General features: G+C 48.2%; 1 protein-coding gene and 2 non-coding genes across 3 annotated transcripts in view; 1 reads left to right on the top strand and 2 right to left on the bottom strand.

The window, feature by feature from the left end:
• The window catches only part of LOC144173226 (uncharacterized), an 85,273-nt gene that overhangs the window by 59,929 nt on the left and 4,796 nt on the right, over window positions 1-20,548 (top strand). The gene's annotated exons all lie outside the window — the stretch shown is intronic.
• On the bottom strand, window positions 10,641-10,713 carry Trnaa-ggc (transfer RNA alanine (anticodon GGC)). The gene has a single exon. It is a non-coding gene; the product is annotated as a tRNA-Ala (tRNA).
• Window positions 11,103-11,175, bottom strand: Trnaa-ggc (transfer RNA alanine (anticodon GGC)). Its single transcript has one exon. It is a non-coding gene; the product is annotated as a tRNA-Ala (tRNA).

Here is a 20,548-nt window from a genome sequence, read left to right on the forward strand (position 1 = left end):
CTCTCTCTCTCTCTCTCTCTCTCATTATCACAGTTACACACTATTTAGGGGTAATGTAATAACATAATTTGGCGGGGTATAGTCCCATATTCGATGAACAGCAACATTTGCATTAGGGAACTAAAAAATTCCCCCGCATTTCCCCGAGGGGGAGAATGTGAAAGTGCGAATGCACGGTTGTCGGCCCGCTTGCGGCGCTTGCGCTCGGCCCCCGCAGCCCACCGCCTCGCCGCCTTCTCTTCCATCTCTTCCATCGGGTTTGTAGTATCACGTGTACACCACGCAGTTATCAAGCCGCTATAACGCCGCTGAGTCGCCAACGCACGCCGCTGACGACGTAGTTTGAATGCGTTAAAGATATAAGGTGCGTCACTAACACTGATATCAGCGTCGTGTCCGTGGCTTGGTCGGTAGAGCGTCGCGCTGCGGCCGCAAAGTCCTCGGATCGAAACCTGGCGCCGGATGCTGTTTCTTTTTTAAATATAGAGGAGCACTGCGGACGCCGCCGCCGCCGGCGGTGGATGGTTTGGGGTCGCTTATAAAGTGCATTCGCACTTAAAAAACGCTTAGACAATAAAAAAATTGGCCGCGTATCTGCTCCTTTCGTAGCATGTGTCGTCGAAAGACGATAGTGGCCTGGCGCCCCTGCCAAGTAAATGCCCCCCTTCTCCTTCCCGCGCACCTCTTATGCTGTTCCCGTCTCGGCGGCTCCTCCCAAGATAAATACGCTAGAGGTTTGCTCAAGTCGATTTAAATTTATCGCGTTTCACTGCTCTAGGCCGGGTGCATCGATGCCAGCGCTGCCGTACGGCGGAGACGCGCGTGAATGGAGGCACCCTACTACAACGTTTATGAAACCACGTTGCCCTAATCCACGTGCGTTCCAAGCGGAACGTGGAACCTATCTAGCGGAACATTTCGTTAATGTTGCAGTTTGATTTCTTAAAATTCCGTTAGGAGCTGTAGCAACGCGGGCGGCAGCCGTAGAAGGAGGGAATTGTTTTAAATGCAGAGCATTTCAGTAACTCACGATGTCACCCGCGTTGACGTCCGTAGGCGTCCGTAGTCGTAGTCCGCACCCCTCCCCCTACACTATGTAAAAAAAATACTATCCGGCGCCTGGTTTCGATCCCTCGACCCTGCGGGCGGAACGCAATGTACATGGTGCTCTACCCACTGCGCCACAAAGCCGACACAGAATGGGAGGCTACTAACGCGCCTTATATCCTTGACTCATTCAAATTACTGCTGACGAGCGCTCTCTCGTCAGCAGTTGCCACAAGTGCAACAACATTAACGTAACGCAAACTACTTAACGTCGTGCGCCTCCGGAAATGCTCTGCATTTGATCGTGCCCCTCTCGAGGGGGATGTTCCACTGCGTCGCCATGCGAACAGTTTGCCATTATAGTTTCCGCCCGCTCCGGTCGGTGTCGCCACGGTTCAAACCACGGCAGGGGAGCTGCACGGGCGTTCGTTGATCGGTGTGCGTTCCGGCGTGGTGGTTTGATGTTTGGAGACACAAGTAATTCCTTATAAATGCAATCTAAAAGACAAATTCCTAAACGAAACCTACATTCAATAGAGCGAAGCGAAGCGAATATTTACAAGGTGATACGTTAAGCTTATCGACCTAATGTTATCTTACGAAAAACCTCACCCGGGTTATTTTGGTGAGGAAACAACTTTCGACAGACGCCAATCGAGAGGAACCCAGGAGGCGTTCAGTGAGTGGTTACAATATGCAGGAGGTCTTCAGGCGAATGCGTAAATATCATCTTTACCATTGGGACAGCAATACCATCTGGGCGTGGTGCTGCGTCGGCTACACGCTGTAACACATCGCATAGCTCTCCCTTTGTAACCTCTTCAACGTTCAGAGGAGCCGGGACCAGGACAGAGGAACCAGCGGCCGGTGGCGCCAGAACTGGGTAGCGGGAAGTGAATCGACTTCAAACAAAAACATCGCTCAAGACTGGACAGAAAGAAGGAGGCTACACACACAGAGGCTACACACACAGTGAATCGAGCCTGCAGTCCTACAGTTAACATAACAAGAATAATTTCTCAGGCTGCTGGTGTGTGTTTGAAGGAATGAAGGTATGGTGAACTATGCCCGTTTTTCTGCAGTGGATGTAGTATTGCATTTGCTATCGCAAAAATCAAGCGTCCATAACCTTTTTTAATAAAGTAACTCTGAAACTATCACTCATGTATTGATTTTTTACCTTATATTTGCGTAATGTTTTGTTCTTGCTCAACAATGTTGATAAGTATGAACATTGCCACCGGAATTAGACGTTTAGATTTGGCGGTGGGTATATAAACCTATTGTGAAAAATGTTTCACTTTGGCCGGGCGGATTAATCGAATGACAGACAGACAGACAGACAGACAGACACACAGACAGACGGACGGACGGACGGACTGACTGACTGACCAAAATTTTCGCGTTCAAGTAGCCCAAGAAAGACTATCATCTTTAAAAACAGCGTAAAGGTACTGGTTATTTTATCCCGCACTGTAAACCATGGCCTATTTACCTATAGGATTGTAGTCTTGGAATGCACAGCCCAAGCTTGACAGCCCCGGTTCAATATTCGCATCACGGGTGCGCTCTTATGAAGGTAAATTGAACGGTTTCCGAAAAAAAAAAGGAGTGCATTATGTAGTACAATATAAAGTGTACTAAAACGCACGTCCCACGCATAGAGTACTACCGCATGTTCCCGGTTGGTAAGTTCCCAGACCCACCCGCCGCGGTGGCTCAGTGGCTGAGGTGTTGTGCTGCTGAGCACGAGGTCGCGGGTTCGATTCCCGGCCGCGGCGGCCGCTTTTCTGATAAAGGCGAAAAGCAAAAACGCGCGTGTGTACGAGATTTCGGCGCACGTTAAAGATCCCCAGATGGTCAAAATTAACCCGGAGCCCTCCACTACGTCGCCCTTCATCGCTTGCGTTGCGTCGGCACGTTAAACCCTACAATCAATTAATCAAAGTTCCCAGACCAACAGTAGTGTGAAGACTCCTCTAGCGTTTTCGCGACACCGTCTTTTTGTTTTGCTATAACTTAATCACGAACGACGTGCACCTTGGACGCTGGTTAGTAATTGTTCACGGGGATTCGCGTGAAGAATTACTCTGCGCAGTACACCGCAGGGCCACCGGTTTCTAGTTGACAACAGACCTATCCTAGGCGAGTTTGAAACGCAAAGGAATGTGTCAAAAGGGCATTTATGAAAATTTCGTTTCTTTTTTACCAATGATACGTTCTAGCGAGAAATCCCTCGAATTCACATCCCCTGGGGCAGAAAATTCAATGCAAATAGCCATGCGCGAAAAAGATTTCTTCAAAAACTGCATTGATTTTCCACGCGCTCTGTTTAAACTTTGTTCCGCTTCGCTCGAGACACCAAAGCAACCGTAGATATTACAAACATTAGGTTTTTATTCTGGGTTGTAATAACATATCGCGACCCCTCCTGTCAAGTGGAAGTCTTTAATTTAAAATGCGTTTACGGCGCGCACGTTGTCACCCGAAGCCACCGGTGAAGATGCCAAAGTCACTTCACACGTCGGAGAGGCACCGCCAAGTCGGCCCCGTCACGCACCACGCGAGCCATGCAGTAAAGAACGCTTCCGGGAGCTCGCAATAATTCCCGCGCGTGGTCGACGAGCGAGAGCGCGAGAAGCGGGGAAGAGCTGCAGTCCCCTTGGCAGCGGGCCTCCGGAGCGATTCCTTGATCCTGGGGATTTGAAAACCGCCGGGGCTCAGGCCGGGACCAGCACAAAAGATTGAGCCGGCGGTCGCCTCTAATCAGGCAACTTAATACCGGGCCCCGGGCGAACAGAGCCAGTGCACGACCCGAGCCCGCTATCCGCCGCTGCCCGGACATCTCCCGCGCCCAATCCCTGTCCGACTGCGCTGATGACGCGCTCTGTCTTTCGCCGCTCCCGGCCCTCCGAACATCGCCCTTTTTCTCCTCCCCGTCGACCCTTCGCTGGGCCCATTTATTTCTTCCCCGTTGATTTTGTCTCTCTTTTCTGTGCGCGTCAGTTATCTCCTCTCCGCCCCGTCCGCCAGCTCTAAAAGGTGCCAGGTTTCGCGGGAAGGCAAGGTTCACTTAGACGGCATTTTGTCTGGCACCTTGAGGGCATCCTTGCGCCAGAACTGTACGGTGAGGAACATTGTCCAATCATGTTTTTGTTACCTCGGTCTCGTTTCTCCTGTTGTCTTCGGAAGCTTTTAGTTTGATTTCGTTCGGGCTCTCTTTTTTTCCTTCTTAGCTCTCTTTCGAAATGGTGGCTGCTTCTTGACCACGCTTGATGGTGGTGGAGCTCAGAGGTCGATATAAAGCGCCGCTTTCTAGCGTCTAATAGACTCTTGCTTTTCATTTCTCTTCTCGATTTTTTGAGCGCAGGACCTTATATCGATGAGCGATTAGGACGCTCGGACACCTGGAAGCTTCCGAAAAGATAAAGAGAAGCAGTGCTCTTCCTCCCACTGAACCTCCTAGTGTAATAGTAGCCGACTTAAGATACCGAACAAAAATCTGGAAGGAAATGCTTTAAAAAAATCTGTTAATAAATAACCACGCAGTGATCGAGCGAATACGCCGTTTGAAATATGCGTGGGTGTTCATAGTTTTTCGCCGTGCTGAGAAAGCAAAATCAAGAAATTAAAACGATGCCGGCGATTCCGGCGAAACGGAGCGGCGGTCGCTGATTAATCCCCAAAATTAATCATATGCGCGTCAGTTCAGCATGTTGCCTGGCCGGTAGCGAAACAAATGATGTTGTTACACTTGACACGAAAGGTTGTCGTACTTGACAGGGTGGCCCATTTATAAAAATTAATTGATACTGACGAAAACGTCTTTCGTTAGGGAAGGAAGGTGGCGAGGAGGAGTGGCGTGCTGTTAAAGTTTTAACTGCTCGCTGAAAAAGATCGCGTTGCATACGGAGGTCAGTTCGCCGCTTTATTTTCTTTAAACTATTAGCCATTAATTGAAAACGGCGGAACGATTTTATGTGCACTGTGCACTATCCCATATGAAAAGTTCACCTCTGAGAGAAGTAAGGGGCTGTGAATTCGAGTATTGGACTGCTATACAGTTTGCCGTATAGCAGGCTGCAATATCACTATCTGTGGTTGTCACACCATAACGACGCTCAACATTAAAGGCAGGGGAGGTGACAAAAGACGGCGTGACTGAGTTTTAAGGCTGAACGATGTCAAATTCCGGTTATTTTAGAGCCATACATCGTATTTCACACTCTATGCTTACACAATTGACTACTCCTCTAAAACTTGATCCTTGGCTATTGGAGACGTATCGATGCACAAAACGTTATGCACGGCTGCCAGTTTGTGGAGCCTGCAGAAATCTTGGCGCTAACGAAAAAGTGCAACACAAGTGGTCCGCCTTTTGTGTTGACTATTTCATTCGCCCCCTTGAAATGATACCGACCTGTTCCGCTTACTCTAGAGCTCTCGTGAAATTGTTTAACAGGTGTACACTTTTTCAGGAAATAGAGCGCACATATAATGTAACAGCCGAAAGAGGTACAAGAGCATAGCGCTGTTCCTATGGCCATTAGGGGCACAGCGCAACAAATACATACTGAGGGTATGTGTACAGTGCCTTTGCTTTTTCGTGGTCCGATTAAACAGGACAACGCAATAGTAACAAATCTAGCATTCTTGCTTGAAACAACGGGCAGTACTTTGTGGGTAGCCCACCGGGGCCGTCAATTTCCTTCATCTATATATGAGAGCCATAATCTTGCATGCCGAAGGCAGCAACCTTAACCTCACAGCGAGAGGTGGCAGTCACCAAATCCACGTTGTGTGGGTATGCCAAAGCTGTGCAACGCCTTTCCTCCTTTATTAAAGCTGTAGTAGCACTTGTATGAATACCGACAAAGCAAAGCAGTATTTTATCGCTAAAAATCCTCCGGGGGAAGCCAAAATGGGGCAGTCTTAATGGCGTAAAACCTGGTCTTGCGGGGTGTCTTTGTGCGCTAGGCTTGGCTAAAAATCCTTCCTCTAAGTACTAATGTTGGTTGCCGCGCTAAGCGGAATCCCAGGATGGAAGCTCCGAAAGACGTGAATAAGCCCAGCATCAGCCGCCTGCCCATGTGCATGGATCACAAACAAGCTTGGCAAATTACCGCTCACACGACACTGTCCGCGGTGGATATGACTAAGAGCCCTCAAGGCGCTCCGTAGGGTAATGAAGGGTCGAGCCGGTGCTCTGTGCGCATTAGGCGAGCCGTGAAAGGCGTCGGAGTCAAAGCGGCAGGGTGTCGGCGCTGCTCCGGAGGAGCTGCGCCTGAAGTCACGGGAAGGACGCCGTTGCCAGCGGCAAAGGTAATCCAATCCGCGATTTAGTGCGCCCTCGAAAATCCCATTGAGTACTCTCAAGAGCAGCGTGCTAATCACAAACACATTAGCGCCTCGACGGGGCGTCGGCGCCGTGTAACGGGGCCTGGTCGCTCGAGTGGACCTGCTGCCGAGAGCAGCCAACTGAAGCGACGCCCAGTGCTGGGGACGCCCCGGTGAGGGAGGCAAGGGCCGAAGCCACGAAGCCAGCAGTGCAGCAAGGGCTCGGCGGCTTGCAGCGCTGAACGAGCGGGACTGGTTGCGCGCTCGATATACGCACAATGGAGCGACACTTTCGGAGAAGGGTGGTCGCGCGGGGGTGAGCACCTTTTATTCTGCGTCCCGCGCGGCGGGCCCGGTCCACTCAACAGCGGAGCGCGCGCAACAGGCTCGCTCCCGCTGAAGGAGGCTAAGCCGATTACAGTGGCGCGCTCCCCCATATGCCGAGGGACACGCGGGTCTCCCGACAGCAGGGCCCGTTTACCCCGCACCGCCGCCATTGGGCGTCGATTGGCCCTTTAATCGGGACAGATTTCCACCCTGCTCATCCAGATAACATCTCCCAGAACCCTTGTCGGAGTGGGCTCAGACCGATAGGCCCGCCGCCGTATGGCCCCACGCACGCTTCGTTTGCGCTCGTATGTACCGGCGCAGCGGCGGCGTGAGGGACCGCGCCCACTCCTCCGAGCTGTCCAGGTGATCTTCCCCGGCTGCTGTCCTTCGCTCGCTCCAATGCGCCCGTGCCGTATAGAAGACGGGGAAAGCACTGCAGATCCATTTAATTAGTTGAATGATGTATTCTCGGCAACGTCGTCATTGTACCCGGCGGACGAAACTCGGCGCGCCTATATAAGCGGCAAGTTCAGCGCATGTGTAGTTATGAATCATTTCCAGTTCGCTGTGACGCTGCATTTTTTATAAGCCGTCCTCTCCGTGATGCAACACTCAGCACGGCACGACCGGAACAACAAAGGTTAGCAGAGGAACAAAAATAGTACCTATACCCTAAACATTAGAGAGACAGAGAGAGAGGGGGAGCGGGGGGGCTGTCAGCTACCAGCTAACAAGCATACAAGCGACTGAATCTCAGGTACGCGAAACACGAATTCGTCGCACAGAGAGGATCACAGCCATGAAACATAGACGAAATGAGGTTCAAGTTCAAATTTCAGTTTTACGCGCTGAGGCAACACCTGGGCTATGCATACAGCGTGGTAGAGGGCTACGGTTTAGTTGGGCCATCTTCATGCATCTTTAACGTGCGCATACGAGGGATGTTACTCGTTGCTCCTCCTGAATGCAGCGGTAGTGCTTTTTGTTAGTATCGCCTTTAATGCATCTATCGCAAGCCTTCTAACGTCGGAGCGATTGTTCCTGCGTAAAATATATTTAAAAAAAACGCTTCTCGTGGCACAGATAGTGTGTGGGCCGTGATAAAACCTGTGTGTTCGACCCGTGACCCTTCTCGTTCTGTGCAAGTCCTGTTCTGTGAATCTGCAGTAGGACGCTGTTGTCATGCTTGTTGAATGCTATAAACTTCAAACCTTAGCGTTCACTGTTAAAAATGCTAATTAACCCAGCTATGTGCGTTAGATAACACACTGTACACTGCAACCCAGTAACCTCTTACATCCATAAAACCATGCTGGTTGTGCTCGAGCATTCGCAATTGCGCAAGAGTGACTTTGGTGACGACATATGGTTCCACATCACCCCACGGATATGCGGCGGCACTGATGTCGGAGCCGCCTTTAGGCGTTTATGCCAGCAGATGAGGGACATGTTGCATACATTGACGCTAAGCGTCGAATACATTTAGGGGCTGCACAGTGACGCCATTTTGTACGAACATGAATTAGGTAAGCATATTTAAATTCCAATTGCAGTCACTGCTGTCAATACGGGCTGCTCGCATAGCACGAAAAAAAAATGCAAAATTTATTTCGGTTGGCTCAATATCAAACTGCTGCGTGTGTAGTCATAATTTCTGCAATTCCTAAATAAGGAAAAAAGTTTAGAGCACATTTACAGGAGCTGCTTAATACGGTTCAGACATCAAGATATTCCTGAGTTCTGAACTACAATACCTAACCAAGGAAAAAGAAATTTTATTGGGGTTTTACGCACCGGAATTACAGTTGGGCTTGGTTTTACACCTTGGTCTTAGTGGAAGACCGCGGATTAATTTAGACCCTTTGGGGATCTTTAACGCACACCAAACCAGTTCAATTTTCTATTCACCTACTGCGGCTTGAATCATTACGGTTGCGTGCGCTTGTCAGCACGCTTTTCTTTCTCTTTTTTTCAGCTTCGCTTTTTTTATTTGTGGGATGGTACTGCACTTCACTAACGGCATACCCGTGAAAGAGTAAAGGGTTGCATACACCCCAAGATTAGTGCCTTACAACTCCTGCGCAATGGTTGCCTGATAGTTCTAAGTCTAGGAACAGCAGAGCTGAATGTTGGTGCCGCCACTGATACGCTCATCTGGTCCTTCGTAAAGGCTTTTTAAAGGCATGCTGCTGGAGCCGCTTCTTTAGGTGACCACGCTGCTTACTTTTTATTCCGCATGAAACTCCCACAAGGGCATACATTTGTGTCATGTCGGTGTTATAACAGCCATCTTCAGTGTGTATGTCAATGCAGCACATTTTTGGGGATACATACATGCATACACACCCATTCACACATACATACATGCATGCATACATACATACATACATACATACATACATACATACATACATACATACATACATACATGCATGCATACATACATACATACATACATACATACATACATACATACATACATACATACATACATACATACATACATACATACATACATACATACATACATACATACAAACATACATACAAACAAACAAACACACATACACACATACATACACACCCATACACACATATATACATCCATACACACACACCTATACATACATACATACACAACCATACACATACATACATCGATTGATTGATTGATCGATTGATTTTTTGTGTAGCAGCTGCAAGCGTAGTTTCATACTGATATATACTGGAGAAAAATCTAGCGCTACCATCTACGCGAGCCGCGCAACGAGTGCGCGGACACGTATCGCGGAAAAACGCTCCATTTGCCCTTGGCGTGGCTCATGAAGAATCTGAAAAATTGTTCGTGGTGGCAGAAAACCACAATATTGTTGTCAAAAGGCCATGTAAAGTTGGTTACGAATACGAAAAGCATAACTCGTAAGATCTTTTTGTTAGAAATTTGTGAAATCTTAATTCAAAACAAACAATATGTATGTATGTATATATGTATATATATAAATATGTGTGTGTGTGTGTGTGTGTGTGTGTGCGTGTGTGTATGTGTTTGTGTGTACCGTATTTACTGATGATGATGATGATGATAATTTCTATTGGTTTCCCCTTTTTATCGGGGTGATGACATGTCATCTTACCAAAAAGGAATATTATACCTATGTTTTACACTCTTGGTTCAATACTAGCGCTGCTTAGGGCAGGCACAAAAAGCTTATTAGGCTCAATTCTAAGCACCACCTTTTTTCCAAGATGACGATGGCAAAAGTTTCGAATCAATCCTCCCCCCCCCCCCACACACACACACACTTTTTTCGGCCATATCCCGACGACACGGGTGCAAGGAATAAATTTTCATTTGGCAAAAATTCAAGAAAAAAATTTGTACAGACAGTCGACCCCACTGCTTACGTCTGGCACTCAGTCACCTTCACTACCACTGGAGTCCGTTGCACCATTTAAGCCACCGCTCTCTACATGTATCCCACAGCAGGTGGTCGTCTGTTTCATCGAAACTGTTTGTAAAAATGATCGGGTGACATCATCAACATGGGCCCGCAAACACGCGTCCGTCCGAAATCCACCTTGCGATGGTTGCTTAGAAAAGGTAGTGCTAAGATGCGCATGCAGACTTCTTTCTTTTCAAACTTCCTTCTTGAAAATATGGGAGGGTGCTTAGAAAAAGAAAAATACGGTATATATATATATATATATATATATATATATATATATATATATATATATATATATATATATATATATATATATATATATATATAGCGAATCAGAAATGGGAAATGAGCAGCTTGCTGAATTAAGACAAAATAAGGGTTGGCAGTCAAGAAAACCTCGGAAAGCAAAGGGGGGAATGTGGTAGGTCATAGGAACAGATGAAGAATTTTTTGAGTCAGAAAGAAAGTCGTGAAAAAATGCCCGCCGGGTGGGATCCGAACCCACGACCTCCAGAATGCCGGTCTGGTGCGATGACCTCTACGCTACCGGCGGGGCTGTTTCCCCACCACTTTCTCGGGTATTTATGTTAGGGTATTTTTTTGTTTCCTGCACTGGGGGGTGGTAGCAAGCGCCACTCGGACTACTCGGGGTGAAGGGGACCTTCTTTTTAACCCCCGGGGCCATGACTCGAGTCTACGGCATGTCGAGAGTGGTCGACCAGCGTTGAACCCTCTTAAGCTCCCTATGGTACCAAGACTGCCACAACAGAGGCCCTCGCTATGCATGTAGCGAATCAGAAATGGGAAATAAGGGGCTCGGTGAATTAAGACAGAATAAGGGTTGGCAACAAAGAAAACCTCGGAAAGCAAAGGGGGGAATGCGGTAGGTCATAGAAACAGATGAAGAATTTTTTGAGTCAGAAAGAAAGTGGTGAAAAAATGCCCGCCGGGTGGGATCCGAACCCACGACCTCCAGAATGCCGGTCTGGCGCGATGACCACTACGCTACCGGCGGAGCTATTTTCAGCTCCACTTTCTCGGGTATTGATGTTAAGGTATTTTTGTTTCCTGCACTTGGGGGTGGTAGCCAGCGCCACTCGGACTACTCGGGGTGAAGGGGACCTTCTTTTTAACCCCCGGGGCCATGACTCGAGTCTACGACATGTCGAGAGTGGTCGACCAGCGTTGAACCCTCTTAAGCTCCCTATGGTACCAAGACTGCCACAACAGAGGCCCTCGCTATGCATGTAGCGAATCAGAATAGGAAATGAGGGGCTCGGTGAAATAAGACAGAAATAAAGGTTGGCAGTCAAGAAAACCTCAGAAAGCAAAGGGGAGGATGTGGTAGGTCATTGAAACCGATAAAGAATTTGGAAAGACAGAAAGTGCAGGAAACAAAAATACCTTAACATAAATACCCCAGAAAGTGGAGGGGAAAATAGCCCCGCCGGTGGCGTAGTGGTCATCGCACCAGACCGGTATTCTGGAGGTCGCGGGTTCGGATCCCACCCGGTGGGCATTTTTTCTCCACTTTCTTTCTGTCTTTGCAATTTTTTTATCTGTTTCAGTGACCTACACACATCCACCCCTTTGTCGGCACGTGCATATACGGGTGCACCCGCAGGTAGATCCTGTCTGCGGAGAAGCTGCTGCGTGAAGCGCGGCCAGTCTGCCTGTCCGACTGGTTCCCGTCAAAAGACGAAGAAAAGGGTCACAAGCACGGTGTATACCAGTAAACGAGTTTCTAATTGCTGGGCATTCGCCTTCAAAAGCAGACTGGTTGGACGGGCAAGGGAGAGGCAATTGCGCTCAAGCAGATGTCAACAAACTGATGAAAATGATGATGATGGTGATGATGATGATGAATGCATCCGAATGAATACCTTACCATAAGAAAAATCCTGGCTACGTACCTGCTTCGTGGGGATACTCGTCTGCAATGGCATCTGTCGATGTCTATCCTTGCCTTAGTGCAGCTTGCTCCGGTTTTGCACATAGTTTCGTAACGAATAAATTTCGCGTTTGAATCGCTGTAGATATCATTCGTCTATCTCTGGGGCAAAATACTTTCTTTGTTCTTTTCGCCCCCTGTGAATTCCTATCTCAAAACTCCACCGTCGTTTGCTTGAATGCGAAAGGCGAATGTTTTTACTGAGCCTGGTCGCATCTTGCAGACCCCCGTTAATTCGCTCGCTCACCGCGGAGACCGATTGTGACACCGAAAACGAGGCAGTGGCAGAGGTCGCTTCTCGCAGTAGCGAGGAATATAGAATGTGGACAGCGCTTCAAAGGAGGCACAGTTGCTGAGGGGTGCTCTGCAGAGATGTTACCGAGGGGTGTGCTGCTGAGTTCGCATCGGCAGTGCAGAGCTGGATCCTCCCCCCCCCCCCTCTCTGCTTCTCCTCGTGAGAAACAGATAATCTGCTCCTCTAACTGGGCGGACGATGAACGCGACCCTCTCGAGAGACGATAACCAGTCGCGAATGGAGTGCTCTCATGATGCTTTACCCTTAAAACGCTCCACCTTCACAGTGCATGTTTCACCCCATACTTGTCTATGTCAATGTCAGTTTTTTTTTTTTTTTTTTCAGTGCCATGAATAGCATTGACGCCGAAAACATATTTATATGCGTGCCTGTGGATTCCCATGTGATGCTAGGTCCGCACTTTGTACGTGCAGATTGAGGTGTGGGAGCGCAATTTGAAAAGCATCCGTCCTAAGTATAGTTTTTTGCGCACCACCGGAGAACGGTATCGGAGTGCATACCCCTGCAGCTGTGTGGCGTATCAGGAGTGTTGCTCGCGCTAAAAGCGTTGCAACACAGCGTGAAAGGTTTCTGGCGCCCCCCTGTATTTTGAAAAAGAAAATAAAAGAACCCCCTCTTGTTTTCCATTCATTCACCTTATGTAAGCTTCCCTGCATTTCTGCAGGCCGCGCGAGGCGCGTGATTTCTCGTCCGTGTGCGGCCCGCGCCGTCGCGCTGCCTGCATGGGCGAGCTGGCGGCCGGCGGGGAGCGCCACTTCGCTAACGAGAGCGTCGGCCGATCTCGCGTCAAGTATACATGAGGCGGGGCGCATGCGGCGGCGGCGGCGGTCACACCCATGCTTCCTGAAACCAGGGGCGATCGCGGGAAGCGCGCATGCACGCCGCAGCACCGCGCGCCACCACTCTGGCAGAGTGGTGTCCGGCAAAGCTGGGCGCGCTATCTGCCTCTCGCGTGGCTCCACTTTTCTCCCAAAAGCCTGCCGGGACAGGGGCGAGGGGGGGAACGCCCAAGTTGCGCGATAGCCGGTCTCCGCAGAAGCGGAAGAGGGGAGCGCTTCCATTAACGAGTCATGCCCTGAGCAGCGGGAGATTCCGCACGGAGATATTATTATCCCGCGCACAATGGAAACAGTTTGTCGCGCGCCAAGAGCGCTCGAGTGGCGTGCGTGTTCGCGAGGCCGCCGGGGACTCCCTCTCTCGCAGAGCGCGCCAGAGTCAGGTTGCGCCCTTCGTTCGGCTCCCGACGTTTTAATGGGTCCGAAACTGGGACGGGCGCGCGCGCCCCGACGACGCTCGTTAATAATTCACGGCGGGGCAAAGCACGCTGCCAAGTGGATAACCCGTTGCTGCTGCTGCTGCTGCCCCTCTCAGCCTTATCGCATGCAGCGCCACTCTGCCGACGGCTCTATTCGCGGACGGGCCACTTGGCTGCTGCGCGCCCGTGCGTGCGTGTGTGCGTGCGTGCACACGCGCTGATCCTATCGCAATTACATCTGCTCCAAGGGCTTAAAGTCACGCGCTCCGATGGCGCACACACTGGACGACGCCGGCAGGTTAAGCGCCGTTTGCCTCGCTCGCGCTCCACGCTGCTTCTCGTTGTGACGCGTGCGGAGAGCATGACACGCTCTGTCGCGCAAGTGTCTTCCAAATCTATAGCTTATGCCACTAGTGCAGCAGCAGTTCGTGGGGAGGAGGGTTTTGCCTTGGAATGTAATGTGTGCCTGCGTAAAAAATTCACCCTGCGTACGCCTCCTCACGATGAACTGCTCGTCGTGAAGGTGCGGAGGATTGATAACCGGGCCACGCTCCTCCTCACAGATTTCGGGAAAGAACTTGATTTTCCTCCCCCTCGTCGCGAGGTGCTCGCAGACCGAGTAAAATGACGCGCCACTGCTCCCACTGAGCAGCGGTACTGGGATGTTCCTCTCCTCCTCTGAGTGTCGCAATAATCTGGCGGCGGCCGATTGAGTAGGAGCGGAAGATGATCACTGAAGTGGGGTGTCTATGAATACAGCTCTCGTCGCATTCTGTGCGCTTGCTTACGCAATATCTGTGATGTGTGTTTCAGTCCTTCGTGAATGGGGGGAGATGAGGTCGCAATCTAGACCATCGCGTGCGTTTTCACGGAGCGGGACTAAAGGTTCCGTATGGCAGTCGGGATCACGCTACTGCCCCCTAAAGTGGGGGCCTCCATGCCTCACACCAAACACGCCCTTGGCTCTGTCGCACCACCCTGCACCGGCATCACCAGTCGCTGCTTTCAACAAGCCAGGTCCCGCGACACGATCTGACTCAGAAAAATGTGGTCAGCACGATGACATTACGCTGTGTAAAACGTCATGTTCGCGTTATGTGCACACTGCGAAGCACAATTCTTTTTCGTCGTACCACATTTTGAGCGTCACTATTAGTAAGCCTACTTTGCTCCTCTTTTATCGCAATGCTTGGTCATACAGCTGCGTTGAAGCAGGGCAGGTTAGCGGCATTTTTTAAGGGTGTAGTGAAACCCGGCGTTACACTTCAGCTCACCTTACAACGATACAAGAGGCCTGCCGAATTCCCTTCTCCGTACTGACTGAAGGGCCTCAGTCGAAAAATGGCACACACATTCTCAAGCTTTTACGGGGTAAACAGGTTTATTTGCAAAAACGGAAGCAGAAAGCATTCGCCAAAAGCACAATTTCATCCAAAGAAGCTACACATTTTTTTTAGAAAGAAAGAAAGGAAAGAAAGAAAGAAAGAAAGAAAGAAAGAAAGAAAGAAAGAAAGAAAGAAAGAATTTATTTGTCCTGAGTCTTAAACGGGAGCCTGACAAGAGCCTCTGCACGTAACCACAGTTGGCAAACAGGGCACTGAGTAACTATAATCAAATATAATATCGCAACATTTCACTCAATAACACACACAATAAAAATCACACAATTAATGAGTAGAACTTAAAAGAACGTAGGCTTTCACGTTAAAAATCACTGAAGATTCCAAAAATCACTGAAGAAATACACTGTAGATTCCAAAGTTGAGCTTTTACTCCTGGAAAGCAACTCGTGCGCTCCACAAAGAATGCCGTAGTAATGACCTGAGTGTTGATTTCGACGTCCAGGGACGGGCCGAAATCTTTAAGGAAACCAGAATTCTTCGGGCTTTTCCGGGAATCAAACTGGCGGTCTGTTTTGCCGCATCATAAAGTCCGCATTTCAGCACCACCTCCAGGAATGTCAGTGCTTATCAACCGTTACATGCTTTGCACTAGTTGTATCTCAGAAAGTCCAGAAATTAGTTTGAATATTTTTACTAATTCACTTCATCAGCCGCGATAGAAGGGGAAAATTACAATAAAACTATCTTTTTGTACTTGGATAGAAAACGAGTTCTGCTCTCTGACAAAGTTTAAACAATGCTCCTCGTCAAGGCTGCAACGGTTGGATTTACGTGAGAGCGTTTACGGGACAACAAACTAGAAAAAAAAAACAGGCTTTTAATTTTAACAGCTCAAGCTATCACCTTGTAATGATCGAGGCGCGCGGTAGTGGAGCTCTCCCGACCCAAGAAAAAAAAGACATGGTTTCCACCAAGCGCTGTGCGCACAAACGTTTTTGTAGTTCGGTAATTATAATGATAACAGCTGTGGTTATGTGCCGCAATGGTGACATAGCCAGAAAAGTGGCAAGATATGCTGTTTTTTTTTTTTCATTTTACTTCCATAAAAACGCAACTTCCCGATGGTCGTATAGGTCGCTCGACCTCATGGTTACCGGCAGGATGCCTAGGCCACCACACCGCTGCGGAACGCACAAAACGGCAGTGCATACAACGATGCCAGATTTAACAGTGTAATTCCATCTTTTCTTCTGTTACGGTCTTCATTCTTTTTAAAGGTGGGCGAAGGAGGAGGTCATGGCATTTATATTCCATTAACGGCAAAGTTGTGACGCCAGCGCCGATAGTAATCGCGAAATCGCGCAGTCATGACGTAAAACGCACCCGCCGAGCGGCATTGAGGCGAACGCAATTTGTCCAGAAGCGCGCGCAAACATCAGTGGGGCGCTAACTTGTTGGCCCCGGTACGTTGCATAAATGTACGCGAAAGTATCCTGCCGCTCCTCATTACTCTTTAATTAAGGCGTACATACAAGCTGTCAGCACGTACACACTGAACCTCGCCCTCGCTGTCGAACAAACGGTCCCGCTTCCACCCCTTGTCCTTTCTCTGTCGCTTATTGACTCAATCAGCCACGACCAAACAAGTACCGCCGACGCATGCACCCACAGCGGCGGTAACCGCTCTCTCGTCTGAGCCACCACACACTATTCATCCATTCGCGCAACCTGCGAATCTCACGAACACGCACGGAGCTCGCCGACGTTTCCGCGGCTGACTAGGGAGGGCCAAATAGAAGAAGAGAGAGACAAAACCAGGACGGAAGATATAAAAGGGGAGAGGGACGAGGCTCAGCTATAATTAGGAGTGACGACTGCGCGAGCCCGCAGTCGTGGCCGTCTTAGCCGCGCTAATTACAGGGAGCTAATTCTCTCCAGAGCGGCCCTCTTTAGCAGACATCGCCTCGCAGATTGGCTTCCGTTAAAGCCAGACCGCTCTGTCAAAAAGCCTCTCATCGGGGCAGCTGGGCCGCAATTTTCGCGAGACGTTGCGCCCGCCAGCCGAGCCGAGCCCCCGGAACGACGGCCTCCCTCGGGCCTCTTTCACGCCTCCCCTCCTTTCCCTCCGCCATAAAGAGCGGGGCCGCCCGCGCGAGACCAGACGGGCAAAATGAAAGACGAGAGACTGTCTATGGAGGGCGGCTAAAGAGAAACACGTCGTTCTAAACCATCGTCGCATCCCTCGTTACTTCGATTCCACCCCCCCCCCCCTTCCCCATTCTCTATCATGGCCCATATGCATCGGGGACGAAGGAAGTGCTGGCAGCCGGGTGCGCATACTGGAGCGCTTTATAAATTACGACCCCCGGTGCCCCCCAAAAACGTGCGTCGGCTCAGGGAGCATCATCAACAGGAAGTCGCCGTTCGCAAAGTGCTACTTTCGGGCCTGCCGGGATTCGCCGCTGAAGTAGCACTTTATGCTAACCTGAATGAAAAAAATGTTTCTCCTTTAAAAGCTGCTCCTTCCTCCTTGACGGCAGCTTATCACGCTCGCGTGGTGGTGCACATACTGTATCCTTTTCTGTTTTTTTTTTCCCCTCCGCCTTTGCTTTTTGCATTCTGTCGCTCTTCTGTCGTTCACCTCTCGTTTTGAGAGAATCTTAATGAATATGTACAGCTATATACGGCAACAGAAGCTTCGTGAAACTTAGCTCGATGGCTAAATCAGCCGCGATATTTTTGAAGTTGCCAATATAGGAAAAGCAAGAAGGGAATAATATCAGCTGTCACCTTGCCGTCTAAGAAAGCTTACTTTATTTTGTTCCTTTGGTTCTGAAAAAAGAAACACGGCTAGTCTTTAAGTTAAAAAGTTGCTCGGCTGTCTCCGGCCACTTCAGTTTCGCATATGCGAACACACTTCTTTAGTTAGCGGGACACTGACTCCGCATCAATTATCTTCTCTGTACTTAATAACGCGCACTCGCTGTCGCCGTGCAGGTTATTTATTTTTTAAATAAGAAATAAAAAAAGTGTTTCTTTCAATCGCGCACATACGCGCAGCGCAGCTTTTCGCACGGGTATGCTAAAAATATAGTTTAAAAGACCCTATAGAGAAGCGGAATGCGGGCAGAATAAACGCATTTCTTACCTTTTTGTTTAAATCAAGCTCCGTGTGAAGGAAAAAAAGTCGTGTCCGATTTTGTTTTTTGACGTACTCAAAATCCATGAAAGTTCTACCATCATCTATCGTATGGAAGTGACAGACGATTGGAAGGGATTGCAGGGAAGTCAATAAAAATTTGTTCGAAAGAAACTGTCGACTGGCTGTTTCGTTTTTGACTTCGCGCTGAGAGAACGAGCAAAAGCAACCAACATAATGAACGCAGATCACGTTCTAGCTAATGCAAACTATGTGCGTGTCACTGGTTATTTTGAGAGGCGAACGGTGAAAGCCCTGAACTTTCTCACGCCACGCTCAAATACCTTCCTTAATTATTCTCCCCTATAAATTGCTCAGTGCTGAATGTCTCCTGTAGTAATGTTTCAAACCATGAGCAAGATTTATTTCAACACGTTTTGTCCTGAAAACAATTTTTGCAAAAGTCTAAGTAAAAAAAAAAACGGTGACACAAAAATCTGTATTGAGGACTACGTACTTGCGTGTGCCATTAAACATACTATGGCTCGCTGCGCCTCTGTGAATCTCCACGAACTATACAATATAGCAGCTCTACCCCAACCTCCTTTTTTATTCAATATTTGGGGCGAAATTACTTAGTTATAAGTTATACCCCGACTACAATTTCAAAAGGGGGCAGGAGCTTGTGATATGACTTAACAGAATACGTTATTGTATGTTCTAACAGAAGAAGAAGATCCTTACTTGATTTTAGTGGCCCCTTCAGTTGCAATGCACAGGGAGTACTTCGCCGCCCTTAGATCATTTTACAGTGACAAATTAATACAGAAAACACTCAGAGCACATTTCCTTACTCCACATTTTCGAGTACCCAATAAAAATTCACTAAATGAAAGATAATCGAAACAAAATGGTGCGGGGAAAGTTTCATAAACAGATAATGAATTAAAATTTTGTTTTCCTTATTATTAGTTCGTCAGGAGCCGCCGTCTATCGAGCGTATACATAAATAGGGTGGCATCTTTGCATCTTTACGCAAGCTATCAATGTGCAATACGGCACATTGATAGCTTGTGTACCTCGTACCCGGATTGCAATTTTAGTGTAATTTTTGCTTCGGACTTGCGCATAGTATACTGTTCACTGTGTTCACCTTTCACTGTGTTCACCTTTCACTGTGTTCACCTTTCCCTGTGTTTTGTTTATTGTGTTCCTATTTAGAGGATATTTTGTTGAGTTAATAGAATGAAATAAGCGGCCATTCTTGCCCTCTTTATCTGTGAGTTGCTGCTTTCGTGGTATTAATAACGTCGTCATTAGTCACCTAGGGTCCTGTAATAGTATCTTACTTTACGACATCGTCCTTTTTTTGTTAATTATTTTATGCAAGACACCAAATTTGATTTGACTTCATTTTATTGCGAGACCGGACAATAAATTACTGCGTGTTTCAAGCTGAGAAACAATAACTAGTCTACTTTAGTATATATCGATAAAATAAAAGGCTAGGGTCAAGAAACTTGTTTTTATTCGACTTGTCTATGACTCAGTCAATTAGTCCTTCCTTTTCTAGTAGCACCTACCCGCCCTGCATTTTTGTTTTCGCACAAACCACAATGGAGCTACAGCACGGCGTCCGTCTGTGAAAGTTTAGCCCGAATTTAGAAACGTGTCTTCAAATATTTTATGACGTGCCATTCAACATAGAACGCTAAAGACAATTGCAGTGACGTACGGTTTCAGCTCACCGTGGTTGTTGAAGATGACACGAGTAAAATACTCTGGGGATGATGAGGTTTTATAATTATCTATCGACTCTGTAAGCGTAGCATGTCCTTCCGTTATTTTATTTCTGACAGGTCAAAGCATTGAAGTTTCGCTTGTTGAAGATAACTGAATGCTGTGCCCCATGAAAATGCTAGGGAGGTATATGCTGTCATTTTTTCGGCTATAAATTACAATCGCGTAGTCTAAATTCATCATGGTGCTCTACTCTTTTCTACTCTATTGCACTATCCACCCGTTCGCAGCTATAAAATCGTGCTGGTCATACCTTGCAGGTTTGTTTTATTTGAAACTAGACGCTTAAACGGTCACTCGCCGCTTGAGTAATTTTTACGCACTTATACAAGCATATGTTTCGCATCCCTTCAGCAGTCGTCGATGTAACCCTTCTGAACGTAGCTCTATGCCGGTCGTACTGACTACAGAGGGAAATGACGCGAAAGAAGAGCTGTAATTATTTATTATGAACGACTCTGTTACGAAGCCTCCTACCGTCTAAAAATATCGTTTTTTTAGGTCATGAGTGGTTATTGCCCCAACACAATCTCCTTCTCTAACTTTTCTCTGTGACATCTTTTTTTTCTTTGTTTTCTTTTTTA

Source organism: Haemaphysalis longicornis, unplaced genomic scaffold (genome assembly GCF_048455015.1).
Source record: "Haemaphysalis longicornis isolate Haplotype H1 unplaced genomic scaffold, Haemaphysalis longicornis Haplotype H1 scaffold_1, whole genome shotgun sequence".
Classification (NCBI taxonomy): domain Eukaryota; kingdom Metazoa; phylum Arthropoda; class Arachnida; order Ixodida; family Ixodidae; genus Haemaphysalis; species Haemaphysalis longicornis.